At 44.1% G+C, this 14,675-nt stretch overlaps 1 long non-coding RNA gene across 1 annotated transcript; it reads left to right on the top strand.

The window, feature by feature from the left end:
* The first annotated feature begins 6,026 nt into the window (after positions 1–6,026).
* Positions 6,027–7,237, top strand: LOC119354090. Its single transcript, XR_005170630.1, has 2 exons — positions 6,027–6,427; positions 6,544–7,237. It is a non-coding gene; the product is annotated as an uncharacterized LOC119354090 (long non-coding RNA).
* The last annotated feature ends 7,438 nt before the right edge of the window (positions 7,238–14,675 follow it).

Here is a 14,675-nt window from a genome sequence, read left to right as displayed (position 1 = left end):
CTATGACGATAATTGTGACAAACCCCGGTATCATCATTGATGTGGTGGGCTCCTACTTCTATGAAAAAAAATCATGATAGAAAATGGGCTTTTCGTCCTGGGCGGGCCGGAGACGCAGCTCCATGACATTCTTTGGGCCGTCCATGATGGAAAACACCATGGTAGAAGCAAGGGCGAGGAAAATATCGGGGAGTTCCCGATTACGGTGGGTGGTCGGGGGCCGAGCGATGCACGTTTCTCTCATACACGTACGCGTGTGTGTGCGAGGCGTTGCACTCTAACTGAACCCGAGCGAGGCGCTGGGCTCTAACCGAACCCGAGCGATTGCACTAGCTACGTTACTGAACCCCGATCGATCCCTTGCTATTAACCGAACCCGAGTGATTCCTTCGCTACTACTGCTAACTGAAGTCTATCGATGCTGCCTCTGGATGAACAGTGAGCGTTTTGGGGTGGGGGAATAGTTCCCGGTGGGGGGTTGGATGAATTGGACCCCGTGGTAGTAGAGGCCGTTGCCGTTGGATGAACAGGACCCTGATCGAGCCGGTTGATGGTGGATGAGCATGACCCCATGGAGGGTTGGATGAACGGGACCCCATGGAGGGTTGGATGAACAGGACCCCGTGGAGGGCTAGTTGAACAGTAGCCCATGGAGGGGTGGTTGAACAGTAGCCGGTGGAGAGGGCTGGTTGAATAGTAGCCGGTGGAGGAGTCGTGGAGGTTGGATGAACAAGAGCCGCGGATAAACAGTCGTAGGTGAAGGCTGGAGGAGGTCGACGGTGGAGGAACAGTAGCCCATGGAGGCTGGAGGAGGTCAATGGTGGAGATGAACAGTATCCCGTGGAGTCCCGTTTTGCGGTACGCCACACCCCTCCTGATGAACAGGACCCCCGTTTCGACCGTAGTGCTCCAACACAAGTCTGTTTCCTCCGTTTTGCGGTACGCCACACCCCTCCTGACAGGACCCTGTTTCGACCGTAGGAGGTCCAAGAGAAGTTCGTTTCCTCCGTTTTGCGGTACGCCAGACCCCTCCCGATGAACAGGATCCTGTTTTGACCGTGGCCGGTCGAACACAAGGCCGTTTCCTCCGTTCTATGGTACGCCAGGCCTCGTTTCGATCGGCTGTTCCGTCCAAGCCGGTTGGCTCCCGATGAACATGACGTATTCTGTTGCCTCCCGATGAACACGACATATTCTGTTGCCTCCCCATGAACACGACGACACAGTTTCTCCGTTCCGACCTAGCCATATACACGAGCCATGGCCATACGTATGCGCAAGTAGGCATTTGAGACCCTGCCCGTATGTACATATGTTGCCGTATTTACTTTCTTGCACCCTGGCTGTACATATGTGTACATGCTACGTGCGTGCCTCTACTACGGCACGTGCGCGCCTATACTATGACACGTGCCCTTCCTTACACGACCACAGTTCATTGTCGCAGCCTGCAGATAGACCGATCGTATGTGCGTACACGTTTGCGACCAGAATGACAACACTACATATGCTTCGACCAGGTGGGTCCCGACTGTTAGGCACTTCCTTGCGTGCAAAGATGTAGCTGGTGGGTCCCAGCAGTCAGGGGGCGAATCATTTTTTTGCCCGTAATATGGACGCACTTCCTTGCATGTGAAGATGTAGATGGTGGGTCCCAGCAGTCAGGGGCGAATCATTTTTTCACGAAATACGGTGGCTTGTCCGGTGGGTCCCTGCTGTCAGGTGGAGGAATCATTATTTTCCGCGTAATAAGGAGGCACTTCCTTGCTGCGGTCGTGGACCCAGATGTTAGCCTCTCCACATACAGTACTATTCTGATGGAAGTCGTTCCTTGACCACGTTGACCACGCCGCGCCGAGAGCACCAGGGCGGTGGACGACGGCGAGGCCTAGGAAGGGGACGACGCGGAGCCAGGGAAGACGCGGCAGTGGAAGCCCACGCGGAGAGGAGTACGAGGGTTCACTGGTTCAGCTGCGTTGTGAGGCTGCCGTCACCACAGAATAACAGGGGGTGTGGGTGAATAGAGGGATGGCCTGGCCAACTGTGGGAGTAGTAGGGGGCGGTGAGGCCTCCGCGACAGCACAGCCGGCCACGGGAGGCAGGAGCAGGCGGCAGGACCGGCGCTGCTTTGGGCGGCTGGAGCAAGAAGACCAGAGGTTGAGGAAGCACTACGGCCGTTGGGTGGACATCGTACGGTCACTGGAGCTAGAATCATTCATATTAACTAAGTTGACAAAGCCCTCCGTCTGCATCAACTTAGTAGGCCCACAAGTCAGCCTCCCATATGGTGGGTCCTAGCTAGCAGGGAAAGTATTCATTTTTTTGTGCATAATAAGGATGCACTTCCTTGCGTGCGAAGATATAGCTGGTGGGTCCGAGCTGTCAGCGGCGGGAACATTTTCTTCGCGAAATGCAAAGGCCCTTCCAGTGGCTCCAAGATGTCAGGTGGAGGAATCATTATTTTGCGTGTAATAAGGAGGCATTTCCTTGTGTGCGACCATGGACCCAGCTGTCAGCCTTTCCACGTGCAGTCCAATTCCGATAGATGTCATTCGTTGACCACATTGACCACGCCGCGCCGAGAGCACTAGGGCGGTGGACGACGGCGAGGCCTACGAAGGGAACGACACGGAGCCGGGGAAGACACGACAGTGGCTGCCCACGCGGTGGGGAGTACGAGGGTTGATTGGTTCGGCTGCCGTCGTCGGAAAATAACATGAGGTGTGGGTGAGTAGAGGGATAGCCAGGCCATGGATGCGAGTATGGTGGGGCCGTGAGGCCTGCCCGGCAGCACATCTGGCCACGGGAGGCGGGAGCAGGCGGTTCCGCCGACGCTGGTTTGGGCGGCTGCAGCTAGAAGATCAAAGACTGAAGAAGCAGGATTGTCGTTAGATTGACATCTAACGGTCTGACGCTGGTAGAGTCAATTGTTGACTAAGTTTCTTTTTTTGAGAAACCTTGTGTATGAATGAACTTAGTAGGCCCACAATTCAGCCTCCAAATCCGTGGCAGACAACATAGAGCCCATTTGCTATTTTTTTAATAATTTGTAGTCCATTTGCTAATTCTTAAGTAATTTATTACAACCCATTTTCTGCCCAGGACCACGGTCAAAAATTTCAACCTTATTTTGCATATTTCGATGGAGTCTGAACTGTTGTAATCCCGAAATCATAAACATTTTTAAGAACTTATTGATTTGCCAAAAAATCATTTTATTTTTGTAAGAAAACAAGATGTGGCACAATTGAGTTGGTTTAAGGAAAAACCAGTGGTAAAAAAATCAGCGTTGGGAGGGAAAACAACAACAAAAATAAGGATGTAATATGAAAAGGGAACTTTATGTATTTTCAATATAATGATATGTGTATATGAACTAGTAAAACTATAGGTAGAGATTAGAAAACGGAAGTAGGACATGGCGTTTCAAGAGGAAAAAACTGGGCTGTGTGTTTGATTCAGTAAAAAAAACTACCTGCAGATGTTGTAAGACAAAATATAACTAACGCCGGTGGGCCAGAGGCCAGTAGATACATGCTGGATCTTTCTGTCCCGTTGTTGTTATGGGGTGGGCCTGTTAAAAACAAAACCAAGCCTCGGCAGTTTACAACCCAGTTGAAACTTGCTCGACCTGAAAAAACAATATACCTGCTCAACAAATGAGAGAATTCTACAAGTACATACTGATAACTAGGTCGCAGCAGGTATATTGTTTTTTCATCGTGATAATAAGTGCATGCACTTGTTTCGAAAAATTTGGAGAACTGGAAATTCGAACGGCAGGTGCTTATGCTACCCATCAAATGAAAATCAGGTGCCTGAAAATTCATTTCCAAATAAATGATTCAGCTTTATATCCATGTTGACCCTCGGCATGATGGTTGGAAGCAAATGCCAAGTTCATACCGAAAGATCGTTAACAATAATACCAACTTGCAGACGACAAGGTAGTATAAGTACCAATATCAAACTAACTTATAATCTTTTTAGTCCTGGCCCTAGTGTTTGTCTTGTAGAAAATCTTGCAGAGGACCATCTCCTGCTCCTTCTCTTGCTCCAGGTCCCTGAGGTGGTAATGGTGCATCACCCAGTTGGTCCTCTGCTGGTCGAAGTTCTTGTTGGTGTGCAGCACCAAAACCTTTTTGCTGCCCATCTGCCGGGCGTTGACCATCACCGGGAAGGTATTGTCGGTCTTGTGCCACATCACGTGCATGCCGCACTCCAACTGTATCTTGCAACGCGTCCACATGCCCCTTTTGAACGCCCTGGAATTTGCGCTGGAAGAAATGCTTGCTTAGGCTACTCAGTGTGATACCTACAGTATTGTCGAATACATGTTTTAGTGTACGTAGTTGGTATTTTCATAACATCTTTGGCATGTTGCAGTCACTTGTTTCACTTTTTATTAAGTGTCAAATTGTAATTGTTTCAGTAGGTCTGCGTCTAAAAAGAAAAATAAAGCTATAAACAAAGGAATATGTTTGTGCAAGTAGACGGCCGATCGGTATCTTACCTGAAAGTTTCTCAGGATGGGTGTAGCATATGCCGTGCTCACTGTCGATGGTTGATATGAACAAATCGATGAGAGGGTGAGATCTCATGTTGTCAGCACTCACTTTGGACTCAAGGTGCTCGATCAGCTCCTGATCCGTGGGATCGAACTTGACGCCAGCCGGCAGCACCGGCCAATCCTTCTTGGAGTTGCATCGGTTAATTCCAGTTATATGGTACTCAATGTATGATCAATCAACTATTTTAAGTGAATGATGAAAGATTTCGACAGATAAGTGGTAGTACTCCAAATCTGAAGTCCATAATACCCTAACGCGCCGCCGGGATTCTTGTGTCACCTCACATGCAGCGTGTTGTCACGTCAATTCAATGTGAGGACATGATAAATAATTTGACCGACGAATACTAGTACTGTTACTGTACTATTTACTAGTCGTATTTAGTGTCACATTTTAACCATAGGTTTAACTAACAAAATGTCAATGCATGTCACCGAAAATTATTTCATTGGAAATTATGTTCAAACTAGTAAGGTACACCTGCATTGCACACATGAGATTTGGTAACCAAATTATGAAGAAATACCACACTATAGCATGTAAGCTTTGAGTCATATATGCATGATGTAGATGTTCGTTTAATTCTTATAGTTCATCTCATCCAAAAATCAATTAGTTTTATAAAAAATATATTTTAAGATTCATGGAATTGTGCATTGTCATAAAGTAAAAAAACAAAAAATGATAATTCATTTAGAAAAAAAAGTTTGGGAAATTAAGATATGCAAGATTCTATAGAACAAAGTAGAAGTGCTTGTGTTTTGAGGTTTGTGCATTATGCTTAAGTTCAATCATGGAGTCTTCTAGATTGTACATATGGAAGAGTCTGGTAGAATGTAGATGATATCCAACGGCTAGTACTGTTTGGATTTGCCATCTCTGTACCGTCGGATTGGCTTCATCCAACGACCAACTTTCAAAGTTATTCGCATACTATATAGGGGTATAGATACGAATAAAACGATATAATTTTTTGTGACATGCATTAACATTTAGTTAGTGAAATTTATGATCAAAATATGACACAAATTATGAAGGGGAGCAATAAACCAGGAGGGAGGTAGTAGTACGAGTAGCGCAGTATATGATATAGAGGACTAGTACAAATTTAAAAATGGAGTGACAAGTTATAGGCTATGCGACAGACTTTTAGGCTACATGAGTAATACAAAATATATTTCCCATTGAACAACACTTTCACGAACAAGTACACATTTGAAGCTTAATTAATATATATAAGATAAGTCTATTCTAACAACACCCTTAGAACCTTATTTTAACGACACCGACCTTATTCTGCTAACACCGTCGACCCGGCCCTCCCTCCTACCTTCTTCCTCCCCCGCACCTACCCCCACCTCCCCTCCAGGTTCCATTGCCGGCCTCCCTCCCCGCGACCCATCCCCACCCCCGCTCCCACCTGCGCCGCCGGACCCCGCCCCCACCACGCGCCACCCCCACCACGCACCGCAGGAGCCCCGACACGCCGCACGCCGCCCGAGCCTCGCCCCGCTCCGCGCTGCTGGAGCCCCCTCCCCCCAATCGCCATGCGCCGCCGTGCCCAGCCATCCCTGCCCAACCACGCACCACCGGGAGCCCCGCCCCTCTCCTCACCTTCTTTTGTGGATATCCGACATGGGATCCAGCGGGCTACCCTGGCCTCTTCCTCTCCGACATCCGCTGACATCCGCGGGCCAGTACCACACCAGCGAGAAGCTCAGCCAGATCCTCCTCTGGCTCCGTCGCCGTGCCTCCGTCGTCAGATCGGGAGCTCAGCCACCCCGCGCCATCAACACTATACTGCCTCCTCCCGCGCGTGCAGTGCACATCCTGCCACGCAGCAGTCAACGACGGTGGTGCTGGTCCCCCATCCCCTAGTCCCGATGCCGGCGACCCTGTCTTCGGCGGGGACGAAGCCCGTACAGTTCAAAAAAACATTTTTGCTAATTTTTGGGGGATTTTGGATGTGCAGGAAACTGCTGCAGTGCAGAGTGTGTTTTTGGTGCACCCTGACGACGACCCATCCTCCCCGACCTCTCCCATGTCTCTTCGATGGTGAGGTCAAGATGCTCTCCCGGCGTGGTGGCCGCCACGGCTTCCCCTCCTTCTGATCCGGCTGCCAAGGCCTCCGCCATCTATTCCGCTACTTCTCGCAGCTGTGGCTGACGAGGAGGACGGTGCCTGTGGTGGAATGCTCCTCCTTATCCCCCCAATGGCCTGTAACGAGCTCCCTCCTCCAACTGTTGCAGTTCCTTTGATTTTTTGTTGAAGCTCACTGAATTTTGTTTTGTAGTGCACTGTTGAAATGAAAAAAATTGTACGTACAAGTTTCCTGGCGCGGCGTCGGGCAGTTTGGTAGGGAGCGGCGTGCAGTTTGCTTGCATGGACGGGAGCTTCCTGATCCTGCTCCGACCCATCTTCTTCCCCCTAGTGCACTGCAGTTGTTCATCATTTTCATCTCGTGGTGTGCCGTTTGCAAAGATCGTGGCCGTGCAGCTCGTCTTCAGTGTTTTGCGGTTCTGTGCATGGGGCGGCGCGGTTCTTTTTTTGGCATGCAAAATTGCAAAAATTGTAGTGTGGTTGGGCGCCCTGCCGAGGTGCAGTTTGTCCACGGGTGCTTGTTTTGGTGTTTCAAGGAAAAAGTATGGATGATTCGTTTGCTGTTCTGTTAAAACACGCCGAAACTTTGTTGGCGTAGCTTCAAAAAAGAGAGCATCAAAAGTATAACGAACTCCCTGTGTCTCGTTGGCATAGCTTAAAAAACGTGCAAAGAATTTTTTTTGTCCAGTGATGATGCAGTTTGTTGTGTATGTTGGAGTAGTTCGCTTCTTTCACAAGTTAACTCTTTTTTGTTTTTGTTTAAGTTTGGTCCAGTGCAGTTCAATTGGTATGTTAGAGAGGTTCATTTTCATGAAAAAAGGGTTATTGCAGCCGATTGATGCAGCCCACTACACCCATGTTTGTCATTTGTTGGAAAAATAATTTGTTGTGCACTCGATAACGAAGGACAGGAGAGCATCACTTTCCCTTTGAAAAGAAGTTTATTTTGTTGTTTGAGAAAATGCAGAGAGGAAATGAGAGTAAAGAGATGTGGATGAATTCTTGTGTGTAATGTGTAGCGTGCAAACAAACAATGCAGTCCACTCGCCTCGTCCCCGCTTCATTTTTAAACCAAAAATAGATATATGGAGTGCACTACGGGAAAATCAAAAGTTTGTAGAGAAAAAGAAAAAGAAAAATGCAGTGCACTCCGGTGTTTAAAATGTCCGCTCCGAAGGACTTTGCAGTACACTCTTGAATTTTTTACGTTCGACAAAAGAAATCATGAAGTGCACTTGCTCGTCCGATGCAGTGTGGTTTTTCGTCTGAAGCAGTGCCCTCCACCTCGTTTGGGAAAGTTTACGTCCCACAAAAAGTAATCATGCAGTGCACTTGTCTGTCCTATGAAGTGTGGTTTTTAGTCTGAAGCAGTGCACTCCACCTCGTTTGGAAAAATTTACGTCCCACAAAAAAGAAATCATGCAGTGCACTTGTCTGTTCAATGAAGTGTGTTTTTTAGTCTAAATAAGTGCGGTTTCCTGTCTGATGCAGTACGACCCGTTTATGGTAGTCCTGAGGTTCACTTTTCATAGTATTGCGGTTCACCAAACACTTGACATGAAGTGTACTCCACCTTGTTTAGGAAGATTTACTTCCCACAAAAAAGAAATCATGCAGTGCACTTGTTTGTCCGATGAAGTATAGTTTTTAGTCTAAAAGAAGTGTGGTTTTCTATCTGATGCAGTACATACAATGATTTTGATGTCACGAAAAAATAGTGTTCACATTTTGTTAAAATCAAAATTGCTTCTAAACCGTAAGGAATCGGAGAGAGTGTTCTATATGAAAAAGTTGCGCCTCATCGATATCTTTCCAACGACGTATAATTTGAATCATTTCAACTAGCGGTTTGTATAAAATTCGCGAAAAACAACCGCTGCCTCTCGTCGTCAGCCGCACGATTTTTAAAATTAACTAAAAACCGTAAGGAATATCAAAAACATTTAAACATATGAAAGTTGTGCCTCGTTTGTAGCTTTCCAACGGCGTATCATACGCCTCATTTCGACAAACGGTTAGAAAACTGGAGCGAAAACAGTACCTAAAACTTTAAAAAAATTGAAGAACAGAATTCCGCGATTTAGTAATTTCGAAACTGCTCTTAAACCGTAACGAATTAGAGAAAATAATATATATGAAAAAGATGCGCCTCGGCGATATCTTTCCAACGGTGTATCATTTGCTTCGTTCCGATGAGCGGTTTAAAAGAAATCGCGAAAAAACGCTCGCTGTCACTCGTCATGGGCCGCACCATTTTTAAAACTGCTCTTAAACCATGTGGAATCTCGAAAAGTGTTCAACATGTCCAAGTTGTGCCTAATCCATAGCTTTTCAGCGGTATATTACACGCCTCATTTCGATAAATGGTTAAAAAACTAGAGCGAGAACAGTACCGAGAAAATAGAGCGTGCAGTTTTTTCCGACGAGAAGTTCACTCGTATGAGTACTGCAGCACACTTGGTTCAAAGAATGATGTGCACTTGCGTTGAGCGTGCAGTGCAGAAGTGTTGTCAGAATACTATTCTGATCACAACATGAACTTCCTGAGTTACACGCGTGAACTTCTCTCTGTAGGAACCCGACCTTCGGGCTATCTTCTCAACCGTGTCTCCCCGCATGAATTTTTTTGGTCAGTCATGTTCTATGTGATGTAAGTGTAATCTACAAACGGTTTTTAGCAACTAAATGCCTGTTTTAAATAGGAATCTCGCTCATTGGCGGATTTGCTCTCGGGTCATGATGAAACAAGCCTCTGTTGCAATTTTACTGCCTGAGTTGTTCGACCTGAACTTCCCCATGTGCTAGGTTGAACTTCAGCCGACATTGCTCAAATGGGGCTTGCGATATACCGTTGGAAAGCTATGGAGACCAGTATCATGACGCAATAAATTTTTGGCAAAATGTAAGCGGTTTAAGAGCAGTTTTGAAAACCGTTTTTCTTCATACAAAAAACGTGAATCGTATTTTCGATCGTATTTCTAAACCGTTTATCGGAATGAGGCAAATAATATAGCGTTGAAAAGCTGCTGAAAAAGTGCATCTTCCACATGTTGAAAGTTTTCTATAATTCACTATGGTTAAAGAGGAATTTGGAAAATCGTAAAATTTTACAAACCGAACAGCCGAGTTCGTATTTTCGATGTCATTTATAAACGGCTAATCCAATTGAGGCAAATGATATGCCGTTGGAAAGCTTATGAAAATGCGCTACTTCTTCATGTTTAAAGTTTTTTCTAATTTTGAACGGTTTAAAAGTAATTTAGAAAATGGTCCAAGTTGCAACGAGTTTGTATTTTCGAGCTAATTTTTTAACCGTACGCCCGAATGCAGCAAATGATATGGTGTTGGAAAGCTTGAGTAAATGCCAAACTTTTTGGTATATATTGTGTCTTCCAATTCCTTACTATTTTAAGTCAATTTTGAAAATGGATAAAAACATATTTTCTCCATAATTTCTACAAACTTTATCGGAATGGGACAAATAATATACCATTGAAAAGCTAAGGAAAATGCGAAACTTTTTCATGTTGATGGTTTTCTCTAAGTCCTAGCCGTTTTCAAGTAATTTTGAAAATGGTGGGATCATTTGTTCCGCCTTTATAGCGAAACAGATTCTTCGAAAAGGCACCGCGTGAAGAACTTGAACTTCTCGACATGTCTACTTAAACTTCACTCTGTTTTTCACGTGATTTTTTTGCCCGTAGCTCTCCATCCACTCACCGAAACAGTCAGCAGAATTGAGCAAGTGATATACCAGTGGAAAGTTGCTGTAAACATGCAACTTTCCCGTATTGATCATTTTTTATACTCGCGACGGTTTTAAAAGTTTTTCATATGAAATTCATTCAATGTAGTAGTTGAACTTTTTGCTATTTTCATGTTGAATTTCTGTGACGTATTTTCGTTTGTAATTTTCTCATCCATTCGTTAATGTTACACAGATGTTATTCCTTTTGCACAAACCCCTCTCACAATAATTTTTTGAACTTTCTCTGACCAAGGACTTGAACTTATAACAACAAAACTTTTAGTATTTGCTTTTTATTCCTTTTTAATACAAAATGTACACCGTGTAGTACGTGAACTTCTAACAGTTATCAATCTGAACTTCTCTCGATTACGTGAAAATATCTGAGTTTTTTTATGAATATTAATCTAAATTTCTTAAATCCTTTTTATGAAGTTTGAAGCGCTCTATTTTTTAAAAGTTGAACTTCTTGTTACTTTATTTTTGAATTTCTTGTTTCCATTCTTTAATAACGAGGAAAATTTGAGTTTTCTATAATTATCGAACTTATCCATCTTTTTAATATGGACTTCCTGGTTTTATTTCTTAATCTTTTTTATGAAAATTTTGAAGCGCTCTATTTTTAAAAGTTGAACTTCTTGTTTCCATTTTTTAATAACGAGGAAAATCTGAGTTTTCTATAATCATTGAACTTCTCCATCTTTTTAATATGGACTTCCTGGTTTATTTCTTAATCTTTTTTATGAAATTTTGAAGCGCTCTATTTTTAAAAGTTGAACTTCTTGTTATTTAATTTTTGAAATTCTTGTTTCCATTCTTTAATAATGAGGAAAATCCGAATTTTCTATAATCATCAAACTTCTCCATCTTTTTAATATGGACTTCCTGGTTTTATTTCTTTTAGTAACAGAAAAAATCCTACTTTTTGATAGACATCGAGCCGCTCCGTTTTTAAATTTGAACTTCTAGTTTTATTTTAAGAGAGAAAATCTTTTTTATAAAATTGTTTGAGATGCTTTTTAATGACCTTTTTTGGGTTTGTAACAAGACTTGGTGCGCTGCGACACAATACGACATAATAGTCTTCAAGGTGGCGGGGATGGCAGCGCGCTTGGAGGAGCCGGGGCCGGCGGTGCGCCTGGAAGGAGGAGGCGGCGGGGAGGCGCGCCGTAGCAGGGTGGCGGTTGCCGGTGATGCGGGGGGGGGGGGAGAGGAGTTGGGGCCGATGGGAGGTGGTTGTGGCGGTGCTTCCAAAATGTACGTCGCGCTTTATAGTAGAGCACAGAAAGAATGGTTTAAAAAACACATCAAACTAATCTTTTTTATCTAAACTTCTTTGTTTTATCTTTTTAGAAAATGTGATTGATATTCTATAAAAATTAAATTGCTCAGTTATTTTAATTTGTACTTCTTAATTTGATATTTATGAACTTCTTACAATTTTCAGTGCAATAAGATTTTCTGTATTTTTACTATGCGAACTTCTAGTGTATCCCAAAAAATTACATGTTTTTTCTTTTCTTCTAAAAAATCGTCCAAGAACTTTTTGTTTAGCATCTTTCATTTGAACTCCCAGAGGCTTCAACAACAAATTAAACAATATGGCTAAACACGCACTAGTCGTAGTCATAAACATGACTTATATTTTTTTATTTGTGAATTTACATGTTTTTCTCGCACATGAATTTCTCTTACACAAATTTTTTTTGTTACATATTTTGAACTCTTACATTTCTTATTTTTGAACCTCCTCCTTTTTATACACAAAACATGAATTGTTTTAACCCATTTCCATGAAGACACACACAAAGAACACACACACACACATACACACACACAACCATCGCATGCACAAACGCCACCACAGCATCTCCATCGTTCTTTTGACGCCCGGTCCTGATTTGAATCCCGTACTGTAGTTGTACTTCTTCATCGAGGAGATATAAGGAGCAAGCATGGAATGATTTAGTGGGATGAACCTAGGAGATGCCTACAACTACAGACCTTCTGGAACACTTTCTATTGACCTTCAGGATCAATTTCTATTGACCTTGAGCCATTTTTTCATTCCAACAATTGAGCAAACTAGACAACAACATATAATGCTCCTTTTTTAGGGCTGAACTCAAGAATCTGGCAAAGCCGGCCTACAACAATGGCCAATTTTTTCGGAGGATAAACGTAAACAAATGTGTATAAAACCAAAGCAATCTAGTGTCAATATTTTTTTATATGTTCAATAAAACCAGAGCACTCCAATGTCATAAACATCCATAGTCCAAAGAACAAAATGACCACGGTATATATGTACAAAGAAATCTTTTTTCTACCACACATGCACCTTTGTTCTCATACATCTTCCAAAAAAAATCAGAGCCATCACCATTGAAAGCTAGTCATGCAATAGGAAAAGATGAGCATTCTTGCAAAAGCGAATGACTAAAAGTTGGCGGACAACTAGGACTATTCAAGTGAAGCGCTTGTAGTATTAACCCGTAGCTCCTTCATGTTGACCAATTCCACCAGAAAACGCCATGTATGGATTTGAACACTACAAACCACTATACTAATCTCTCCTTGCGTTGGCTACAATTGACTCGGCTTGCGTCGGGGTGTTGTGCCAGCGTCGACAGCTCACCCCCTTGGCTCATTGCCGTTAGCTGGTGGAGGCTGGCAGTCTGGTGGCCGATGCAACCAAACACCGCCAGACCGTGCCAAGAGTTCAGTTAGTTTTCTAAACTTTTCTCAACAGAAGAAGCCAAGAGCATGCCAGACGACCTACGACCGCTCGCTGCTGTCATGGCGGGGTGTGAACTATAGACCTTCTAGAAGTTATCTAATCATGTACTGTAGATTCAAGCATTTTAAACTCAAAAGATGCCTACAATTCTCAGTTTGTGCCTAACCTAGGAGTCGAGGAGATCACCACACTGGACTAGATAGAGGAGTGCAAGTGAAGCAAACTTTTTTCTTCAGAAAATCAACAAACTGAACTTCGGAAAATAAAGAAACTGAACTTTAGAAAGTGAAACAAACTGAACTTCACAAGGCCCTGCAAAAATATACACGATTGTATTCAACTTTAAAATCTTCAGAAAATCAACAAACTGAACTTCTAGAGGGCCAGATGCTGACCTTTCTCTTCGTAGTGCCGTTGGCGACATGTGGATACGAAAACAAAGTAGCACTAAATGCATGACACCTTGGTAGCCACATACACAGGCTAGCTGAAGCTGAAGTAGCTAGCAAATTAGAACTTTAAACGAAAAAAATTAAGAGGGAATTGCTCTCACAAGAAGTCTCTCTTTACCGGATTCAGCAGAAATTGAACTGGACGGTGAGCAGCAGTATCTAGGGTTGTGTTGCGTTCATGAACGGCCGGCGGCTCCGTCATTGAACAACCCGGGGCCGCGTAGTTGAACGGCTTGGGGCTGCGTTGGGAGGACTCAGGGCGGCGCTGCAGATCGGGTCAGGGTGAGGGTGCTCTCCATTCCCCTGAGGAAAATGCTCTGAAGGACAAAACACACACACAAGAATAACCACACATTAGGATTTCTGAATGGTCCTCTGTTTGTAGACGTAAAGAAGTTCAGAAAGATCCTCGGATGCACGCACACCAGTGCATGAACACACACATTAGCACGTAGATCTCAGTTCCTCACATTCTACACGGTTAATTTTTTTAACGGCATATGAAATGAATTGTCAAATCAATACTCAGAAAGGGGCTCTCTTTTTATGGAGATACAAATCCAATCATTCATGCTTCATTTTTAACATACTAAGATGAACAGCAGAGAAGCATCCATACCAACAATAATGAATTTGCAAACAATATTGGAGAAACAAACATCAAACCTGTAGCTTGAACGAGTAGAGCTGATTTTGGAAGTAGTGGTGCACGGATTCAAGCAAAGGCATGACGTGAACTACAATTTTTGCAAACTTCATTGCCCCAACACATAGATCTTGCAAGAAACCGAAAGAAATTGAACAAAATAGCAACAACCAAAACAAATCTCTAGCCACAAGATGACGAGGAGTGGGTGGTGACGAGCTATGGCTCTCTGTGTTACCGTCGCAGTGGAGAGAGAAGGAAGGTTGTGGAGGACGCACCGGAGAAGAGGGCATGCCGTGCTAGAGCAGAGGGAAAGTCGCGATTGAGCAGGGGGAAGGTCACGCCGCATGGGAGGTTGGTGGCGGGGGTGGTCGGGACGGAGGGTAGCCATGAAGGAGGTGGTTGGGGCAGGCGCGGC

The sequence above is a fragment of the Triticum dicoccoides genome, chromosome 2A (genome assembly GCF_002162155.2).
Source record: "Triticum dicoccoides isolate Atlit2015 ecotype Zavitan chromosome 2A, WEW_v2.0, whole genome shotgun sequence".
NCBI classification, from domain to species: domain Eukaryota; kingdom Viridiplantae; phylum Streptophyta; class Magnoliopsida; order Poales; family Poaceae; genus Triticum; species Triticum dicoccoides.
This window is presented reverse-complemented; position numbering and strand designations above follow the sequence as displayed.